Here is a 21,971-nt window from a genome sequence, read left to right as displayed (position 1 = left end):
TGTTCTCATTGGCAGGTTTTTTCGATTACGTTTATATTAACCAATCAGGAGTGTTGCGGACTCATTCCAAACATGCCCGACTTGTCTGCCGTATTATGGCTGAATTATATTTCAAGTGCCGTAGCTCTGGCTGTCGGCCAGAATCTGAAAACCATACATTATACTGTAAAACTAAGGTTTATTACTGTATACTGACCAATGGAAAAAAACAACAAAAAAACAAGGATAACTGTGACTTATTGTTGAGTAAATAACAGTGTGTGTTTTAAAGAGCGTCTTGCAGGGTTTTTTTTTTTCTACATTTATGCTTAAACTTGCTTGAAATTTACAATTAAAAAAGTGAATGTAGGATTTGATATGTTTTACGAGACATAAGGGCAGGAATTCAGAGGGAAAGGAGCAACTTTGAGCTCTGCTCTTAAAAACGGCTTTTTTTTAAGGTCATACGTCAAACGCGTCATATTACATCACAAAGGGTAAACATCTCCGCTCTCTGACCGCGGGTATAGTTAGTAGTTGCGTTGAGTTGAGCGGTAGTGTTTTAGTAAGCTGGTATTTTTCGGTAGTTTTACATTGTATTTGTATTTATTGTATTGTAGTTTATCAGGAAACCGTATTACATCTCTCTCCCCCCCTTCGCTGCTCTCCCCCCCCCTCCTTCCCTGCTCTCTCTCTCCCCTCCGGTACAGCACCGTAACGTACTGTGGATTTGCATTAGGTGACGCGAGATACGGCTGATACTTGCGCATTAGTTTCTGTTATGGATCAGTATCAACAGTCCTGCCAGTAACGTTACTATATTACCAATGCTACTTTAGTTATAGCCTAATATATGATAGCTAACTTCACAATGTTGTGATGTGACGTTAGCTAACATTCTGTAGCTAACGCCGGTCACTCACCAAGATAACTGCCCAGTTATCCACTGGTTCTCCTCACAGCTCTATTTCTCTCCGATGGCCGTTATTTCTTCTAAGCCTGGTCTCTTGGACGCCTAGCAGGCTCATAATTATATGGTTGTGGTCCGTCATATGCATTTGAATATTCATGTTCAACTTCTTCTGTGTCTTCTGTGTCGAAAATAACATTGGGATCCATGTTTATTAATACGTTACACCGGCCGCTCTCCCCCTTGTTTACCCTTTGTTACGGGAGGTCACGTGCCAAGGCTTTTTTATGCGGAAGTGAACATTTCTTACAAAAACGACGCCAGATGTCACTGTATTGTACATTTCTGTATATTTAAAAAAAAATCTAGTGTATTTATCATTTTCCTACACATTTATTCACAGGTGTCTTTAACCTGGAAGCTGCTCTTTAAACCTTGGTCCTCCCTGCAGAGATTTCTCCACTTTCTATGATTTTTATTTTTTTTAATGATATTGTCAACTGTAGATGTTTACAATATAGTAAATTAGGAATTTAATGAAAAGATATTTATTTACTTTTGTTTCAACATTGGATATTTTGTGTTTGTGGTGGATTCAATCAAATATTGAGAAAATTATTTATGTAAAAAATGTTTTACTTACATTTTCCGTTTTTTTATTTGACGCTTTTTTTTACAGTTTTATGTTTACCTTACAATTACAAAGAAATATCTTATAGTCTTATAATAGTAATAGACTTTTATATTACGAGTTACATATTTATTTACAGATAATACTTTTTATTTTACGTACATCTGCAAGTATTTTCTGAAAGTGCAAAAATACTGTAAATATTATATATTAAATTTACTGTAAAAAAAAGGAAATAAACGTTATTTCTTGTTATTGTCAAAATACTTAAAATAATGTGTTGGGTTGTTAATTTATAGTTAATATCTGTCATTTTACAGGATTTTGCAAGTTATTTAAAAAAACATGATAATTACTATAAAGATTTACAGTTATTTACTGTAAAATTACGATCTTTTTTTTCAGTGCAGTGTATTAATAAGTGATCACTACAAGCAGGGTCCCACAGGCACACAGGCAGAGATCCAAGGCAGAGATCCATGGTGATGCATATGGATTTCTTACCCAGGAATGAGTGTGTAAAAGCTGGGTAAAAGTGCTGTGAATACAGGGAGAGAGGAGGAGCAGCAGCAGCCGCAGCGGCAGCAGGATGTGACCCAGAGAGCTCCTTCCAGCACCTCGCTCTACCACCACCCAGAGGACAGGCTGCTTCAGAGCAGAGTCACTGCTGTAAGCATGGTCCCACAGGCACGACCCACAGGCACACAGGCAGAGATCCAAGGCAGAGATCCATGGTGATGCACATGGATTTCTTACCCAGGAATGAGTGTGTAAAAGCTGGGTAAAAGTGCTGTGAATACAGGGAGAGAGGACGAGTAGCAGCAGCCGCAGCAGCAGCAGGATGTGACCCAGAGCACTCCTTCCAGCACCTCGCTCTCCCACCCAGAGGACAGGCTGCTTCACAGCACTATGTAACCCGGGAAAGAAGCTTGAAACCTGTCCATTTCATCCACATTTGACGCATGAAATGTACAGCAGAGTCACTGCTGTAAGCAGGGTCCCAAAGGCACACAGGCAGAGATCCAAGGCAGAGATCCAGGGTGATGCACATGGATTTCTTACCCAGGAATGAGTGTGTAAAAGCTGGGTAAAAGTGCTGTGAATACAGGGAGAGAGGAGGAGTAGCAGCAGCAGCAGCAGCAGCAGCAGGATGTGACCCAGAGAGCTCCTTCCAGCACCTCGCTCTCCCACCCAGAGGAGTGGCTGCATCACAGCACTATGTATCCCGGGAAAGAAGCTTGAAACCTGTCCATTTCATCCACATTTGACTCAAGAAATGTACAGGAATCTGTCCATTTCATCCACATTTGACTCGTGAAATGTACAGCAGAGTCAATGTTGTAAGCAGGGTCCCACAGGCACACAGGCAGAGATCCAGGGTCATGCACATGGGTCAGAAAAAGTGTAAGTTAACTTTTGGAAGAACCAGAGAAAAGGGGTGAAAATGGAGAAATTGTATCCCAAAATAGTGTCTCTTAAGGCGGGTAGAGTCCCCTGACAACTCTCCTTACATTCCTCCAGAGTCAGAAAAAGTCTAAGTTAACTTTTGGAAGAACCAGAGACAAGGGGTGAAAATGGAGAAATTGTATCCCAAAATAGTGTCTCTTAAGGCGGGTAGAGTATGGGGTGACGTATATGGACACTTGAGCACCAGCAAGACCCCCGCCTCCATAACCTTGTGCACCAGGCGAACCTGTGTACCCACACTTAAGCACTCCCCCACGGACTAAACCAAGAGGGAACACCGGTGAGAAGTGCGTGCCCCTGGTACACTGAATACAAAATAATAATGGGGGCATGCCATTAAAACTGCTATACATTGAGGATTTTAGTCCGAGATGAGTGCTTATCTGCGGGTATCTTGTGTCAGCTTCGTGGACCCCAATTTAAAAGGAAATGTCCATGATATTGACAAACATATTTATATACAGAATGATGAATATTTTACCCTCAGACACATGCATAGAACACCCCCAAGTGTTGAATGTGTGTAGGCACAGTTGGTAAAATGTGTCCTGCCGGTGGCAGGGACTTTGCATTGGAAGTTGACATCACATTTCCATTGTGGTCCGCACAATGGAAATGTGATGTCAACTTCCAATGCAAAGTACATATGAAGGACTGTAGTCCCATGTTAACTCTGTCCATAAGGCAGAAATGTTCCTTACTTAATGGAATGTATATCAGTGTATTAAAGTCAATACTTCATTTATTTAAACCAATATCTTTCTTGATTCTTTGTACAATATGAAAAATAGAGTCTTTGTACCTGTGCTGAAGTTCACTGCTGTGAGGAGTCCAGTTCTGTCTCTCACTCTCTGGTCAAGCCTGTCTGCATCACCTGGACACCTTAAACAAACAGATATATATGTAAAGTACCATGTGTACAAACAATATAACTTATTCTCTTCTGTCCGAGTCAAGGTCCTTTTTATTTTACTGTAACTTTGGAAGTTGTGTTACCAATGCTTACTGTTTATTTGATATCAATTTGGTAATGCAATTAATAAAAACAACAAGGTTTGGGTTCGTTCTTCAGATGACTGACGTGTAAGCTCAATAATGAACTCCAGCTCAACCAACCATATTATAATATCTAAGTAATCATCTTGAAATATGACATTAATAATTGTAATATACACACGTCTTATTGTGAGGTTGATTTCACATACACTACTTCGACGTTAGCTAAATAGAAAATAGCATGGATAATTTACAAAGGCTTTAAAAACACAGCAGGAGCCCAAGACAATTATAAAACTTGTCATTATTTCAGTACAGTTCAATTGGTTTTATTTTCATAAACGGTTATCAACCGTTAGTGCCAAAGCAGTAGGCTATAATATATTCATTACTGCTATAGACTACAACCACTACTTGTTTAGCTAGCATAAACTCAACAAAGCTAGCGTTAGCTGGCTAACTGACGTTATTTTGCCGGTTTGACGTGACTATGGCTGTGACTGTGTGACTGACCCGAGCCTCGTTGTTCCGATAGCTCCGCCCTTTCGCACCAACCCCCCTCCCTCCACCCACATCTACAGGTGAAAATTACTGTTGCGACACATTTATCGCAAGAAGTGTAGCAAAAGTCAAGGCCGCAGATTCGTCGATTTATACTGCCACAGAGCAGATTAGTCACGTTTTAATGACTGATTTGAGTGGTTGTTATAACCAAGTTGCAGTTGTAATGGAAAATATATTTTAAAAATATGTATTTTTCTGCAAGTGAACATTTCATCACTAAGTTAATTTTTTTCCTTCAAGCTACAACACTTTTTGTTCTTCTTCTGTGACTTCAAATTTGGTTCACAGTTACGTGGATATTTTATACAAGTGTAAATGTATGCACACAAGCTCAGATTTCATTTCTGCAAGTGCTCACATCAGGTTTTACATGCTCTTGCATTTTGCACCATACTGTATCTATCTTCATAGGGAGAGACTAACAGCCGGGGTGGCGGGCATCCGTTCAAACACACAGACGAGCTTGAAAACAAGGGGTGAGGAGAAGCCTGTTATATCGAATTCTTCAATAGATTATGTAGGAAATATTAGATTTGTGTGTTTGACGGCGGCCAGCGGATCCTGCAAATAGCTTTGCATTTAATGTTTGTCAAGCCCTTGGGTACATTTGCAGTTTCCCCGCTTGAAAGGGATGATACAGTCCATAGGAGGTTTGAACTGGGTTTCACTCGTGACCACAACTTTGTTCCTTTTGAGTTCTTCTTTACTTTCGTTTTTGTTGTTGCAGTACAGCTTATGTAGTAAGGTTGTAAGGTAAAAAACCTTAAATGAAAAATAAAAAATAATTACTGTAAATAAATGCACATGAAATAATAAATGCAAAAATACCTTTACCTTTACATCATACTTTTTAACACTTGTGAATATTGTTTTAACTTTCTTAGTGTATTTTTATATATATGTATTTATATGCAAATATAATAGACTGAATTCTTAGCAGCATTCAAACCGTTTTTATCAATCTACATATCTCAATAAACAAATCACATTCGTTTTTAAATCAACAATCATGTTGCTTTAGCTTGAGGACATCAAACAAACAAATGACACGCTGGACGCACGCTTTTTAGTTATCTTCTTCTTCTTCTTCTTCTTCTTCTTCTTCTTCTTCTTCTTCTCTTTAATGGCGAATCGCTTCCACTTGGAGCATATATCGCCACCTACTGTTGAGTTATTAAATGTTCATATTAAATCCTTGTCCTCAAACCAGTGCTTTTGAGGAATTTGAAGATCAGCTTGTTTGCTTCATTTCTTGATTTACTTTCATATATTGACTTGAAATCCATGTCCTTGACGTTGAGTTGTTCCAGTGCAGTTTTCAGAATGAGTCTTTGCCTTGTATATTCCGGGCAGCTAAAAAATACATGCTGTATTGTCTCTGGTTGTTGGCAACCATCACAATTGCCATTTGGATGTTTCCCAATCAGATGCAGTGATGAGTTTAATCCAGAGTGTCCCAATTTTATCCTGCTGTTAATGCTCTGTCCTCTTCTACTTCTCCCCCAAGTGCTTCCTGTTCCTACTTCCCTTTGTATCTGGTATAAATGTCTTCCTTTGATGTTACTGTCCCATAGTTTTTGCCATTGTTGCTTGATAACCACTTTTGTAACAGATTTGACTTCTGCTCTACTGATGGGTACCATAATATCAATCTGGGTTGCTTTCAAACCACATTTTGCCAGTTGATCCACTACTTCATTCCCTCTAATACCCACATGCGCTGGAACCCACACAAATTGAACAACAATTCCCAGATGAACTAACCTAAACATGATGTGTAAAATGTCATGTAAAATATCCTGACGGCATTCTGAAGAGAAGTTGTTTATGCTCTCCAGAGCTGCACTGGAGTCAGAGCAAATGGCCACTCGCATTGGCTGTATTTCCTCTACCCACTGAAGTGCTAGTGAGATAGCCATCATCTCTACTGTATATACTGCAATGTGATCACTCGTACGCTTTCCCACTTTTACTTTTAATTCAGGAACATAAAATGCACAACTAGTGAGACCATTTTCTGGATCTTTGGATCCATCAGTAAATATTTGTATAAACTGCCCATATTGTTCATGTAGAACAGTATTCACATAAGCCTGTACATTGATTTTGTTTTTCATTGAATGTAACCGTTTCAATAGTGATAAATCTACTATAGGTTGAGGTAGCAACCATGGTGGAACAGCTGATAACAACACCGTCGGACTAATATTCCATTCTTTAACTTTGAATTCCTTACATATTTCCGAAACACAAACACAAAAACTTTCTTTTTTTATTTTGTTACTTTCCCAACTTGTTTGTACAGTTTGTTTGGTAGGGTGAGTATCTTTATGGCCCTGAAGATTTGCCCAGTAATGAACAATTAACTGTTTTCTCCTCAAAGAAATTGGTATTTCTCCGACCTCTACCTGAAGTGCAGACACTGGTGTAGATCTGACTGCCCCACAGCATATCCTTAGTGCTTGTGCCTGGACTCTATCTAATTTTTGAAGAGAAGAATATGCAGCTGAACCATACACTATTAGTCCGTATTCTATGGCTGATCTTATTAACCTCTTAAGCCCTGAGCCTGTTTTTAAGGTTTCAGGCTCGAAAATGCTATGCCCAAAACAAATGACTATAACTTAACTTCTAAAAGGGTTATATGAATAATTTATTTTATAAAAGCAAGGTTACATCTGTGAGTTGGATTTAGAAGTGTCAGAATCAATATAGATATTTCTCAGTTAGAGTAAATTCAGATGGAACATAGTAAAAAAAAGGTAAATTCTTACCCCCGCCTAAATAAAACCCATTACTTATAGTGAAAACTACCCTTGAATGATGGGATAGTAGACTAAAAGCTTTAGGAATCCAAAGTATAACATATAATAAGTACCCTCTATCAAGATTGAGGCAAAACAAGTTACATTTTACCTTTTTAGAGAGGTTTAGCTAAAAGTAGTCCAGGCGGACTGACCTTTGGGCACATTTTGGCACATTTGGATACCATCAGTGCCATTTGACCTTTTTCAGGTACCATACTGTAAAAATAATTGTATTATCACTACAGGTAATCATTCCATCCAAATACAAGTGTTTTTTTAAAAAAAAAAATTTATTTTTAAATTACATTTGTTTTGTATGTAAATGGTGTGTGTGTGTGTGTGTGGACTTTGCCACAGCCCTTACATGTTTATCACCCGACTAACACTTCTAGGAAGGTTTACTTACACAATAACAATTAGGAAACATAGGATACACTTGTCTCTTGTCTTAAGCAGATTTATTTAAAAAATAACACTAAAACCGAAATAACACCACAAGCATTTTTTTTGTAAACACTGGCAAAAAAGAAAAAATGTACACAACCTGAATGTGTTTAGTGTTTTTGAATTGAGGCACCAGGCACTTAGTGCAGTAGATAGGTCTTCACCGTTGTGTTGCCAGCATCAGAGCACCTCCTGAGCGCGGTGGCATCTTCCCCATAATACTTGGGAATGCATACGAGTGATGATGGGGGGGATGGGGGGGGGGGAGTGGTGGTGGTGCTGCTGCAGGGACTTCACCCCTCATGTCTGCAGCAAGCTGCTTCCTGAAGGACTTCTGGGTGTGTGGCTTCGTCCTGCCGGGTCACCCCTCATCTTGTGCAGCTCCTTGTGGAGAAGGAAGCTGTTCACCACTGCAATGTCCAGAAAATGGTAAAAAAAGGTCTTGTACCATTTCATGGTTTTGTGGTGAACACTGTAGTACCCAATCAAAGCATCGGACACATCCACGCAGCCCATGCTTCTGTTGTAGTCCACCACAGCGTCAGGAACGGTAACAACCTTAGTCTTCCACACACCAGCCCGTTTCACTTTCCTCCTGACAGTCTGTCCACTGAACCAGAAGATGCAGAGGGAGGCTGAGTTAGTACTGGTGCAGACGTCCGGCGGCGTAGCTTGGATGTTGATGGCTCTGGGGCAACTGTATGCTGATCTGATGCACGTCGTAGCTCGGATGAGGCAGATGTTGATGGCTGTGATCCAGAAGCCATTTGATACTCGTCTTCCTCACTGTGAAAACAAATGTGGAAAAAACAATTACTTTGATTACTTCACTGGATTATTCTTTCAAAAATGTAACTCAAATCAGAAATAATTCATCCATTTAGCGCGTGTGAAATAACAGTATACATATATATATATATATATATAGGTGTGTGAAATAACAGTATACATATATATATACATATATATATATGTGTGTATATATATATATACTGTTATTTCATATATACTATAGCGTGTGTGAAATAACCGTATACATATATATATACATGTGTATACTGTTATTTCACACATGCTATAGTATATATATATATATATATATATATATATATATGTATACTGTTATTTCACACAAGCTATAGTATATATATATATATATATATATATATATATATATATATATATATATATATATATATAGACTGATATACAATACAGCTTTATTTATAAACTGCTAATAGTCAATGTCTGTAGAACTACAAAACAGCATCAATTTGGCGTGTGTGGAATAACAGTATATATATGTACTGGGTTGATATACAATACAGCTTTATTTATATACTGCCGTGTTATAGTCACGAAATACAATTAACATGATGTTGCCATTGTTTTAGTTTCTCACGGAACGATAACGCTACAACAACAAAGCGGCGTCCATTTTGTATTTTGCGAGTGTGGAATTACTATAGATTACACCAAATACACAACTAATAGATACATTACATTACATTACATTACATTGCATTTAGCTGACGCTTTTGTCCAAAGCGACTTACAATAAGTACATTCGACCAGGAAGACACAACCTTGAAGAAAACAGAATCATATAAGTACATCAGGTTTCATAGAGCCAAACATTTCAAGTGCTACTCAACTGGCTTTAGGTAATCCAGTCCTTTATTAGTATAAAAGTGCTTCGTTAATCGTTCTAACGCTCGAAGTGGAGTCGAAAGAGATGAGTTTTCAGTTTGCGCCGGAAGATGTGCAAGCTATCTGCCGTCCTGATGTCAATGGGGAGCTCATTCCACCATCTTGGAGCCAGGATAGCAAACCCACGTGTTTTCGCCGATGGGAACTTGGGTCCCCCTCGCAGCGAGGGCGCAACGAGTCGTTTGGCTGATGCAGAGCGTAGTGCACGCGCTGGGGTGTACGGTTTAACCATGTCCTGGATGTAGGAAGGGCCAGATCCATTCGCAGCACGGTAAGCAAGTACCAGTGTCTTGAAGTGGATTCTAGCAGTTACCGGAAGCCAGTGAAGGGAGCGGAGGAGCGGAGTGGTGTGGCAGAATTTAGGAAGGTTGAAAACCAGACGAGCCGCTGCATTCTGGATGAGCTGCAGAGGTCGGATGGCACATGCAGGTAGACCAGCCAGGAGATACAAACAGAGAGAGTACATACCTTTCCTGAAGTTCCTAATCAGGGTTGCCTGCTGTTGTCTCTGTGTTATCTGTTCGCTGTGTTCTCTGTTCGCTGTGTTCGTTGCTGCTGTGCTGGAGCGGTTGTGCGGCTGCTTCTGCTACGTCTGTGCGTAAAGCAGCTGCTGCTGGCATTATTCATACTACGCAGGATCCTATCTCTGGAACCCATTGGTCGATTTGGGTGATTGACACCTTTTTTTAAACTTTGGAGCCAATAGAATCGAGGGGGGGTTAGTAAATCCCGCTTTACACTTACGTCAAGGAGAGAGAGGCTTGCGTAAACAGCATGTGAGAAAGCCTAAACCCCGGACTGCAAAACTTTATACCTACTCTGCGGCCATGAATGTAATGATGGATTATCAGGAACAACTCTAAAGTGACTAAGAGACATTGGATTAACCTTGAGCAGCGTTTTTATTCCCTTGAACACGACTTTTGATCACAAAACAGCAATGGTAAGACATAATTATTGTTATGCTTTAGAACACTGTTGTTGTTTCTTGCTCTGTTTTGGCTTATATCTCAGTGAGTTTGTGTCCTACAGTGATGATACTTATATAAAAATAATCTGTGGAGTATCATATTTCAGCTGATATGTAGTTTGTGCAGAACATATTAAGTTTTAAAGATCGTTTTTGCTTGTTAGCATCGGAAGTAGCATCAGCCTGTTTTCACTAAGGGCTAATGCTAACGCTTCTTGTGAGACTTGTGTTTTGTTTCGGTAAAAATGGCTCATATAGTCAGGTAGCTGAGTTTTTTCCCGTTATTTGAGTATAAGACATTCATAGGTTTTTAAATATTAAGAAGCCCCCAGATGCTGTCTCCTGCAGTGACGTGTTTTTCCGCCCGGTATCGGGGGGGCCGGGTTTAAGAGGTTAAGGCTGTGTATACGTTCCTCAAAGCAGCTTTATCAGCCCCCCACTTAGTGCCTGCCAAGCACCTCATAACATTTAAAACCCTTTTACATTTATCCACTACTTTATCAATGTGCGTACTCCATGTGATTCTCTCGTCCAACCATATTCCCAGAAATTTAAATGTCTTCACTTTCTTTAGATCTTGTCCATAAAGTTTTAACCTAACCTCCTCACTTATCCTTTTCCTCGTAAAAAATAAAGTTTCAGTTTTTTCCACCGACAATCTAAACCCCCATGTCAGAGACCAGCTTTCAATTTCCGTATTGGCTTCCTGAATCTTAGCTACAATATATTTTACATTTCTGCCCCTTTTCCAAATCCATCATCTGCAAAAAGTGACTTACCAATATCAGATCCTACTTGTGTGTATATATCATTTATCATGATAGAAAACAAAAGAGGACTAATTACACTCCCCTGCGGGGTTCCATTTTCAACGTCATGCCTTCGAGAATATGAATTGCCAACTCGGACTCTGATGGCACGGCCAAACAAAAAATCCATAATCCAATTATATACATTACCTCCCAGACCCATAATGTCCATTTTAATTAATAATCCTTCCTTCCACATCATATCGTAAGCTTTTTCCACGTCAAAGAATACAGCTACAACACACTCCTTATTCGCTTGTGCTTTCCTGACTTCAGACTCCAGGCACAGCAATGGATCTAAAGTACTCCGCCCTCTTCTAAACCCACTCTGATAAGGAGTCATTAGTTCATTTTTCTCAATGTAGTATGTCAGCCTTTCTGTTATCATTCTTTCCATAACTTTACACAAGTGCGATGTCAGAGCTATAGGTCTATAACTGCCTGGACTGGTTGGATCTTTCCCAGGTTTTCTAATAGGAATAATGACAGACTCTTTCCATATTATTGGCAGCTTCCCTTTCTCCCAAACCTTATTGTACATCTCCAGCAGCTTTCCTAATGCAAAATCACTTAATTTGGTCAACATTATATAGCATACATTATCTTTCCCAGGAGCAGTCATTTTACACTTACTTAATGCTCTTCTCACCTCTTGAATAGAAAAAGGTATATTTACAACACTCTGCGACGAATGTCTATCTTCATATACATTAGGATGTTCATCTAACACTTCCTGCCTCCTGATCTTACCTTCTTCTGTCAAATTTTCCGAAGAATCAACTTTGACAAAATTCTTAGCTAGAATTTCTGCCTTCTCCATAGCACCGGTGGCAATTTCCCCTCCATTCTCTAACACTGGCAGGTTACTCTGCTGTCTTATTCCCCTCATCTTCTTAACCATTCCCCATACTTTATCTAATGGTGTAGTTCTCCCAATACTTGAACAGAATCCTCTCCAACACTCCCTTTTTGCTCTTTTAACAATGTTCCTTACCTGAGCCTGTGCCTTTTTATATTCTAATAAATTGTGTAATGAATGTGTCTTTCTTAGCTTTCCAAACAGCCTGATTTTGTTTCGAATTGCATCATTACATTCTTTGTTCCACCACGGTACCATCTTAACACATTTACTAAGTTTACCAGTTTTATTCCCAATAGTTTGATTAGTGCTTTTAATTATATTTGAAGTAAATTGTTCATTTATTTCATCAATACTTCCTGCCATATCAATCTGATCAAATTCTTTATCACACAATTTAGCAAACATCTCCCAATTTGCTTTAGAAAAGGTCCATCTCATGATACCATCTAGCTCAACCACATTACTTATATCAAACTTGATTATAATCGGAAGATGATCACTCCCAATACTGTTATTTGCCAATACTTCCCAACTGCTACCCGAAGCTAATTCACTTGTTACAAGAGTTAGGTCGATCGCAGACTCTGTTCCATCTCTAAAATGGAGTCTTGTACCTTGTCCATTATTTAAACAAACAAATTCCTTTGCCTCCATTAGCCCGAAGGTCCCCGCCGGCGGGGACCCTGGGTCTTTTTTTCACGATACTGTGTCTCAGGGGATCTTAATATTTAAGAACCTATTAATGTGTTATACCAGATTAACGGAAATAATCTCAGCTAACTGCCGATACAAACCATGTTTACCAAAACAAAACACAAGTCTCATAAGAAGCATCTAAATTACCCCTGAGCGAAAAATGCTAACGGACATTGGCACAGAACTCAAGATAAAAGTACCCTTATTACTTATCATAGCTGCACATACAATATATCCGATTAAAGATGAGACTCCATAGATTATGTAGGTATATAGTATCATCATTGAGTGATCCGGACTCGCGACAGGGGAAGCAAATACAGTCATCACAACACGTACCTTTACGAAGCTTTTAGGGAGATCGTCTCACAAGTAGCTGTCAATCTGATCAAAGTACGTGTTCAATGGCATTAAAATGATAAAAAAACGCGGCTGAATCTGTTAATCCATAGGTTCTTAACGTCCATGTATAAAAAACTGATTGAATTTATAATCCATAATTCCATTTTTAGGTAAACATCGGAGAGTCAATGCTAGCTGCTAATGGTAGCCACCACAGCTAGCTGCTGCTTCCGGTCTCGGCGATGCAGCAGTCTCACACATACACATGACCAAATAAGGACTATGTGGGAGTTCCCCTCGATTCCATTGGCTCTGACGGTCAGAAAGAGATGTCACATGTCAAAATCGAGCAAGGGGGGCCAGAGATATGAAAAATCCACCCAAATGGCCCCAGAAGAGGTTTTTTTTTTGCTAAATCTGTCTAAAAAGGTCAAATATCACTTGTTTTGCATCAATCTTGATACAGGGTACTTATTATATGTTGTACTTTGGATTCCTAAAGCTTTTAGTCTACTAACCCATCATCCAAGGTTAGTTTTCACCAGTGCTGGAATTGGGCCGGTACTCACCGGTACGCAGTACCGGCACTTCTGGTTCTGACCCATGGAGTACCGGCACTTCTTGCTCAGTACCGGCATGCTGGCGGTACTCCGGTACTCATGCACCGTGCCAGTACTCAACACTCTCCCGCCGTTCTTATTATACATCCATATATATATATATACAGCCGCCCGGTACTCAGTAGATGCGTCATGAGGTGCCGAACGGACATTCTCATCGCTCTAACCACTGGAGTTTCACAGCGGCTGTCAGCTGTTTACTCCTGTCATTCAAACAGAACGTGCTGGAGAGGGGGCGGGGCTTATCTTCTCCATGTACTGTGGTGGAAACGACTATGTCAAAATTAACCTATTTGACCGTAATTTAATAGTAATACACGTTTCAAAATAATAATAATAATAATGCCGAAGTAACAACATACTGAAAACTGTTAGTAAAACCATGTTTTAATGCTTTACAATTTACATACCTAGATGCACGTGTGTTGTGTTTATGCAGTGCAACTCCCACCCAGTGGGTGGCTATGTAGAGTGATAGAACAGAGCAGGCACGCCCCCGAGAGAAGGAAAGCAAGTCACGTCACAAATTAGCATTTCTAAAATGTTAGCGTGGATTAATAAAAGTGCAAAAAGACAGCGGTTGTCGCCGGAAGAAACTTCAAATACAGAGAATGCTGTGCCTGTGTTGGAAATTGTGTCTGATGGGGAGCTTTCTTTGGTTGATCCTCCTGCTCCAAGTTCTAGTGCATTAGCATTAGCACTAGCTCCGCCGCCTCCTCCAGAGCCTCTAACGTTAGCTGCTGCTGGCGCAACTGCCACTACCAACACCGGGCAAAGCGATGCACCTGACTGCTGGACAACGGACCAGGTGCAATATTTTTGCAAGACCAATGCATGGCTCCTTCTTAAAGATAAGAAGCTAGGATGTCGGATATGCAGAGATGTCAAATCTTTGGGAATACACACTGGACAAGGACTGAAACTGTCAACTGAATGGGGTGAGTGTGCAGTGTCTCATTTCGGTGTTGACAAGGGCAAACAACAAGCTAGCCTGAGAAAAAAAAATCAAAGAACATAAAGAATCACAAGCCCATGTAAAAGCTGCTGACATCCTTACATCTGCTTCACGTGAAACTATTCAACATCAAGTGCAGTCTATGCATAAATCTGAATTAGACACCACTATCAGAGTTTTTCGAACGGCATATAAAATTGGCAAACATAGCCGGCCATTCACAGACATGCCAATTGATTTGAATGTACAGAAACTGATACGGGCTGAACGTGGGCAGGGTTTTGCACTCCAATAAAACCTGTGGCGAAATCATCGACCACATAGCTCATGAGCTAAAGAAAAAAATGGCAAAAGACATTACAGAAAAGCAAAGAAAACTCTGTGTTTTGGTCAATGAATCTACCACTATTAGTGGTAAAACGGTGCTTGTTGTGTATACGCTCAGCATTAGCTGATGCTGAGCCCGAAACGTTTTTTTGGGAGCTGATCGAGTTGGATGGAACAACGGCTGATGACATCACAAAGGCGTTAATGGAGTGTCTTGGAAGAGATTTTAACGAGGACTTTTTAGGTCAGTGTTTCGTTTCTTTTGCATGTGATGGGGCTTCAGTCATGCTAGGGAAGAGAACAGGCGTTGCTACCCAGTTGTGTAGTAAATTCCCAAGCCTGTTTGTGTGGCACTGCTCCAATCATCGTCTAGAGCTGGCAGTTGGGGATGTGGTCAAGGAGGTCTCAGGGCTCAATCATTTCCAGATCTTTTTTGACAAAACTCTATTCCTTGTTCCATGCCTCCCCCAAAAATCAGAGGCAGTTAGCGCAGTGTGCGCAAGCAGTCGGACAGCGTCTCCTGGTGATAGGGCGTGTTTTGTCCATCCGCTGGGTGGCTTCAAGTGAAAGGAGCGTCAGAGCAGTCTGGGAAAACTACCGAGTGCTTCATGATCACTTCACAAATGCTGCAAACGACACGAGCAGGGATTCCAGAGACAGAGCAAAGTACAAGGGCCTGGATGATGTGCTCACATCTGCAACGTTTGTCAGCAATCTGGGACTGATGTACGATGCGCTCACAGAGCTCAGCGACCTCTCTCGGCAACTCCAAAAAAGAGAGATGACACTGCCTACAGCAGATAGGCTCTTAACTCGAGAAATACGAGTTTTTGAATCCATGGTCACCATGCCTGGCCCACACATGACTACAGTTCATACAGCTCTAGCTGAGAAGTCCTTCAAGGGTGTTGCCCTGCGTGAGAATGGCAGGCTTGTACAGATTCATGCAGGTCAGTTTTTCCGCAGTATGGTAGAGAATCTGAGACACAGAATGACTTCCACAACCTCCTCTCATGTCAGCACAAGAGAAATCCCATTACATGGCCGGGAGGCCCGGGACAATCAGCTAATCCAGGACATGAAAGTTATCCATCCTGGAAGTTGGCCTGAAGAGGAGTTAGACGTACAGTATGGGGACGTAGAGGTGCTACGTTTGTGCGAAGTGCTGAAAGTGGACAGAAGAGAGACTGTTCAGGGCTTTCGCGAATACAAGGAAACCAGGGCATCCCGTACACCTGCTGCCATGGAGCCTCTACTGAAAGCAGTCCGAACCATCGCGGTCTCCACTAGTGAGTGTGAGCGGGCATTCAGCTGCATGAACGATATCCTTACTGCAAAAAGGAATGCTCTCTCTGTCAGCCGACTGTCCAGCCTGGTTTTCATTAAATGTAATGGACCATCACTAGGACAGTTCAATCCGGAACAGTATGTGAGGTCCTGGCTGGCAAAGGGAAGGAGAAGTGCTGATGAAAGAGCCTGTCCAGCTCCAGCCCCTGATACTGATGTCCCCAAGGCCTTCTGGAGCCTTTTCTAACAATGTGAAGTATATTGCAAAGCAGCTCACCCAGTGAGAAGACTTTTGGCATAATGTGCCGATTTGTACAGATCCTGGAGATAGAAGGACTTCAGACCAACCAGGGAGTTATCTGATCAGCTTGGTGTTCAATGTAACTCTTTACCATGGCTCAGACTTTGTTACTTGCAGTTACAGTTTCTCATTTTAGATTGTGCAAATTTTGCATTTGTTTTTACATGTTCTTTGTTCATGCTCTTTATCATTTTTCTGAGTTGGAAAGTTAGATTGCATCATAGTTTACTTTATACATATTTGTATTCTTCAGTGGTGAAGTATATTGCAAAGCAGCTCAGCCATGTGAGAAGACTTTTGGCACTTTTTCGTTTTTCGTTTTCTGAGTTGGAAAGTTAGATTGCATTCAAAATGTACAGAAATACTTAATTTTGTTAAAGCTTTTTATAAAAAATGCTTCTGACCAGAGCTTTGTTTCCTTGTCATTAATGTTGAACACCACCAGAGGGGCTCTCACCTGAAAGGTCTCTGCTTCATGTGTCTTCAGCAGAAGATCTAGACTTTGATTGCTATATTTTCAGTTAATATTGACCTTACTGAGCTTTAGCCATATCCGCTGCCTATCATAAAAAAATGTAAGTACAGTGAACCTTTCTAAAATATACAGTAGTAAAGAGACAAACCCACCAGCATTATAGTAGCCAAATTCTTGTTTGTGGGCTGTATATATAAAATTGACTTGAAAAAGTTGCTGATTTTAGAGTACTGGCACCTTTTTCATTCCAATTCAAGCACTGGTTTTCACTATAAGTACAAAATATTTTTTGGACGGACACTATAATTTACAGTTTTTTACCATGTTCAATCTGAATTTTCTTTAAAATAAAAAACATCTATATTGAATCTGACTTTTCTACATCCAACTCACAGGTTTATCATTACTTTGAGAAAAAAGATTATTAATTTAACCCTTTTAGAAGGGAAGATATGGTCATTTGTTCTGGGAATGTCATTTTCGAGCCTGAAACCTGAAAAACAGGCTCGGGTTTAACAGGTTAAGTCTTCCACCACCTGTCCGTTGTAATCTGTTGATCTCCCTCCCCACATTGTATTATGTGCATTAAAATCACCACACCATATTATTTCATTTCCTTGGCAAAGACTGTCTAATTCCTCTATTTTGAGTTTATTACATGGATTATAAAAATTCAGGACACTAATTTTCCTTTTATTAATCCAAACTTCTACACCCACTATTTCTAAATCATGACTGTTCTTAAATGTTAGCCTACTATAAGACATTACTTCTCTGATAAAGATTGCACATCCCCCTCCCTGGCCATCATTTCTATCTTGTCTTATAGCAGTATATCCCCCAATTATGAAGTCCAAATTAGTCTTCAGCCATGTTTCTTGAATACAAATAACATCTGGTTTTTCTTTTAACTGATATATAGGTCTTGAATTCTTGTCCATTTGCAATAAGGCTTCTAGCATTCCACTGCAGAATGAGAAAAACCATTAATCTATTCACTAATCTTCGAATCATCATTATTGGGGGCTAGCATATCATGCATCATTTCAACGGTTATATCCTTTATCCCCCAAAATTCACCTGCTGCTTCCACTATTGTTTTCACTCTTGACCTCTTTTTTGTTTGTTGCAAAGCAACATTCACCACTTTCCCAATAAAGGCCACAAATGTGTACTTATTAACAATCAATGCATCCTCTCCTATCACACATTTATGTGAACACTTTGTGAAGCTTTCCTTTGCCTGTGTGAGTTTGGGAAAATCTTTTGAAGAGAATATATTTGTTGCGACTTGGGATTTCCTAGCTATGTTTAGGGAAACCTTTTCTGTTGCTTCAGCATATGAGACTTTATTTTGCACTTTGAATCTCTGCACCTCCTTGGTCTTTTTCTGCACTTCGCAGCCCTGATACGCAGCACTATGTTCCCCACCACAGTTACAACATTTCACCTTAGCACCTGCAGCACAACTACCATATTCATGTTCCCCCGCACATGTTGGACACCTGGGCTTAGTTGCTTTGCACTTGTCTGCCACATGCCCAAACCTTTGGCATTTAAAGCACCGCAGAGGTTTAGGGATGAATTCTCTTACTGGAAAGCTCATGCAACCGATCATTATCTTCTGTTGAATTGTTTCTTCAAACTGAAGAAGAACAGACAAACTATCCACTATCTTACCCTGATACCTAGTAGGAAGACGCTTAACTACAGACACTTTCCCCCCTTTAATTTCTTTCTTGAGCTCTTCCATGCCGATTTCTATGGGAACTCCACTGATAACTCCAAGTATTTTCCGATTTGCTCCAGGAACATGGCATTTAAATCGAACTTCATTCAGGGTCTTCATTTTCAGTAACTTTTCCTGTTGTTTTGCATTCATCAATTCAATCAACATCCGTCCTTTGCTCAGGAATCTTGCTAGCTTTATCGATCCAATTTCTTTGTGAATTGCTTTAGTCAGGGCCACTGGATGTAGCTTAGCTGCGGCTTGCTCACCAAACTCCACAATCACTTTCCAATCTTCATTCTCATTCTTTTTCTTTACTCTCTTCAACTCATTCTGTGAATCAGATTCACTAAGACTGTCATTTGACATGTCTATCTTCTTTCTTGAAGTCTTTTTCCTTACTTCATTCCATCCTCCTTCTCCTTCAAATGCACTTTCCATATCCTCCTCTCCAGGACTCAAAGACGCCATTCCTCCTGCTAAGGCCTCACTTTTCCCCCAGTTGACTCGAGCAGATGAGATTTTGCAAAAATTGCTCACAGTTTCAGTTAAAACATTGATGTCATCTTGTTTTTTAACAAAGACCATTATGTCATCCGCATACGCAGACAATTTAAAAACATCCCTACAGCCAGGAAAAGAGAAACCCTGTAACTTTGAACCGGTGTAAAAAGGGCTCTATGGCCAGGGAGTAGAGCATCCCGGACAAAGAGCAGCCCTGTCGGACTCCTCTCTGTGCTTCAAAAGGAGCACACAAACTACCGTTTATCTTCAGTACACTCTCAATGTCCCTGTACAAGACCTGGATCTTGGCTATGAGACCAGAGCTGAACCCAAAAGCTTCCAGCGTCTGCCACAAGTACTGGTGTTCAACTCGGTCAAAAGCCTTTTCTTTGTCTAGAGCAGGGGTACCCAACCTTTTTTGAACCGAGAGCTACTTTTAAAGTTGCCAGTCTGCCGAGATCTACCAGTCCAAATAGAGAGGCGTAGCCATTACTGACAGCCTACTACCAGGTAAATACACACTTCTACTTGTATAAAACTGACCTTTGTACGATTAATACCTCATCAAATACTGCAGATCCTTTATCTTACCTCTTTCTAATCTACACACATACAAGTATTTAAATGAAGTTACACAACAGTGTTGTTGATACGGAGTTGGAGTTTATGCACACGTCACTACAGTGGGTTATGTTTTCAAGAAACATTGAACAGTGCTGCCACATATGACACAGGAACAAAGAAAAGACTCTGAACCCTTTCTTTGCCATTATATAAAAATAGTGTTGCTACAAAAGTATGAATTAGGCTTACTAATAAGACAACTCAGATCTGAAGCTACTCAGGAATCTGCTGCCAACGTGCAATAAAAAAAACAACATTAATAGAATCAAACCTTTTTTGATGCATTTTATTAGAGTATAAAAATAAATGCCTTTAAAATAGGATGCAAGAAACACTAGTTTCTTAACCTGAATTGATAATAGACTATAATCAATTTAAGTTTGAATTCTTATACCATTTTGTACAATAATTATAATGAATAAGTTCAAACAGCTTACAGCTGATTAATAACGGTATCTAACTTGAGTTTTTATTATATCAAAAACCTGTTGAAATGCTTCTGTTATTTTTACTGTCCCCAACAAGCGCGTCGCAGCCTCCAGGAATGCATCTTTCACAACTTCGCCGTCTTTGAAAGACTTCATGTGTTTCGCAAGAACGTGACTGACACGATAAGATGCTCTGGTAGCAGCCTTGCTCTTGTTGTTGGGCCTGGTGAAAATGGACTGCTGTGCATTTAGCTGTCCTTTCAGGCCCCTCCCCTTTTGGGAGCGTAGGGCAGAGTTAGGAGGCAATTCCGTCTCATAGCGTTTGTGCACTGTTTTGAAATGCCGCTCCTAAATTACGCTTCTTCGATAAAGCCACGCTCGCATTGCAGATGAGACAGATGGACTTTGAATTGGAATAGATACAAAAATAATCATCCTCCCACTCGGAGTGAAAATGATACATTTTGGGCTCTTATGCTTCTGCCATAATTGCGGTCTTGTGTGTGTGCGGACTGTCACTCTTGTTGACACGGACAACGTCAGCGAAATAGTGCACTGCCCACCAACCACGCCCCGACACATGGGGTCACGCCGGCCAATCACAAAGCTTTGATGCGTTCAAATGCATTATTCTGGCACAGGAAGATTATGTTATAGGACGTTAACGATAAAACAGAATATTGTTGTTCTATTTTTAGACACATCTCGCGATCGACTGGGAATCTCCCCAGCGCGATCGACCGGTCGATCGCGATCGACTGGTTGGGCACCTCTGCAGTAGAACATTCCACTGTAGCGCCCCTGGTGCTCGCGCTTTTGTGCGTGCTCTATAGTGCCCGTAATAGTGTTCACTGGAGTCCAGCACCTCAGCACCCCCACACAAAATACCTTCCCACGCCTCTGACTTTGGGGTTAATAATGTGGCCTTTTTGACAGTTTAACTAAAGGTGTGCGGCTGCTGCCGTGAGGAAATATCAGCCTGAAATTACAATGGGCTTTAATGGAGGTATGTTGAAAGTTGTTGTCACTTCATGCCCTCAAGAGGCATTTTGTTTAATTATTATTGCTTAATTATTTGTCTTTTTTCAAGCTACGAGATGTTTTCCTACGTTTGTCATGAAAAGTTATGTCTCAGGAATGTAGGGTTTGGGAATTATGGCAGTTTAAAAAAAAATATGAAGGCAAATTTCAAGATTTCTTACCCTCTAGCTGTGACATCACGCACTCTAGTTAATGTTAACATCTGAAGAAGGCTTCTTTAACAAGGTCTGAACAATGTTTAATATCTCTAAAAGTAAGTATCAGATTTAAAAGTTGTTATACACGATTAATGTCAGAAAGATGTGTAACATTTTAAAGGGGGTCAGAGCTACCAGGAAGGGAGTGGAGCCTGATGGATACACTGGGAACAGAAGGTGAGGGGGTAAGAGCTACCAGGAAGGGAGTGGAGCCTGATGGAGACACTGGGAACAGAAGGTGAGGGGGTAAGAGAGGCAGGAATGCCATTCTTGAGTATTTGAGTGGAACAGGATTG

The sequence above is a fragment of the Gymnodraco acuticeps genome, unplaced genomic scaffold (assembly GCF_902827175.1).
Source record: "Gymnodraco acuticeps unplaced genomic scaffold, fGymAcu1.1, whole genome shotgun sequence".
Lineage (NCBI taxonomy): Eukaryota > Metazoa > Chordata > Actinopteri > Perciformes > Bathydraconidae > Gymnodraco > Gymnodraco acuticeps.
This window is presented reverse-complemented; position numbering follows the sequence as displayed.